The sequence below is a fragment of the Oculina patagonica genome, chromosome 1 (genome assembly GCF_052425735.1).
Source record: "Oculina patagonica isolate OP01 chromosome 1, crgOcupat, whole genome shotgun sequence".
NCBI lineage: Eukaryota > Metazoa > Cnidaria > Anthozoa > Scleractinia > Oculinidae > Oculina > Oculina patagonica.
The window spans coordinates 22,580,406-22,581,999 of NC_135758.1; positions in this window are offsets into that span (position 1 = coordinate 22,580,406).

Here is a 1,594-nt window from a genome sequence, read left to right on the forward strand (position 1 = left end):
TAAACCGTGCATAAACTGTGCCTAAACTGTATCAGAATCGTGCCTAGACTGTGCCTGAACTGTACCAAAACCTTTATCGTGCAAGAGAAAATTTCTCGACAAGAGTTCTGGCCCGAAATCAAATTTCAGTTGTCAAGACAAGGTAAGGTTTGTATTTACATTGTGTAACTTTAAAGTAAATTTCTATAATAAAATGAAAAGTGATCAGATTAGAAAACTACATAGAAAGAAGTCAAAAGATACAAATAAATTGCTTACCTTAGAGTTTATTTATTTACTAAAGATCTACAACTTGCAACTTGCGGGTAGATGTGCCCATCCTTCACGAAAAAAAGGAAGCTCACTAGTATGAAAGGATGAAAGATTACTTTCTTTGTAACTGGTTGTTTTATGCATCCAAAAGTTATACGTTAAGTGAAGGCATTAGGTCAAACCATCTGAAGTCAAATTGAAGCGCAAATATCGAGCGATACTTGATCGTTTTTAACTGTTGTAAAAACTGATGAGTTATGCTTGTTCTATTGAAATAAATGTTGTTGCAATCAGAAGTCTCAAAGTCTCAACTAAAAAGCTTGCATAAATCATGAACCAAAGGAAAACAGCGCGATATTCCTCTCTGCTTCAACAGAATAAACCACACCAGCCGGACTTTTCTTCTCAAGGATTATACTTTCAACCGTGAGAACCAAAGCTTCTGATTGGCCAGTCTGTAATTGCATTAAAGTTAAGTCAACAAAGTCTGTCAACACAGACTCTTCGTCTAGGGCTCGTCTAGCTAGCATGCAAATGCAGTTCTACGATTTCGTTGTTGTGTAAAACAAGTTTTCCAGTTAAATGTACAATTATGCAACAGAAATTGTGATGGTAGTTCAATGCTGTTAACGAGGTAAAAAGCCATCAGCTGATATCAAGTTTTAATGGTCTGGAAAATGGAAATCGCCAAGTACCTATCCTGTTGGCTTGTATATTCAGTACAAGCTGCTTGTCACGCAATGAAATATTTGCTAACAAGATCATGAATTGAAGCAATCGTGAGTCTGATAGCACGTACAAACATTCTTTATTTTTTGCCACTTTCACAACCTGTTCCAAGGTGTTAGGAAAAATTTTCATTCAGTGAAAAAGAAGAAAAATCGAAACGCATTCTTAACGCTATCGTCTTCGACATTTTACCAATTAAAATGCGCTGAAAAAATCTTTAAGCTCGTTATTGTAGTACATTCACAATGGATTGAAATCTGGCGTAAAACGTGCATACTCTGTGCCTACAGTGTTCCCAAATCGTGCCAGAACCGTGCCTGAACCGTGCCTAAATCGTGCCTGAACCGTGCGTAAGTTGTGCATGAACTGTGCCTAAACTGTGCCCAAGCCGTGCCTAAATTGTTTTTATGCACACAAACCGTGCAATTCGCCGAAGCACGAATATCGTGCACTCGCTCGATGTTACGGTCGTGTACACCAGTAGCGTGCGCCAGGCCCCTAGTACTAACTTACTCAGAGGTTTATATTCTCAGAGGAACCCCAACTTCATTCAATAACATACAAACAACAATACAATTGTTACTACTGGACAGCCAGAATTTTGGCCTTCTAA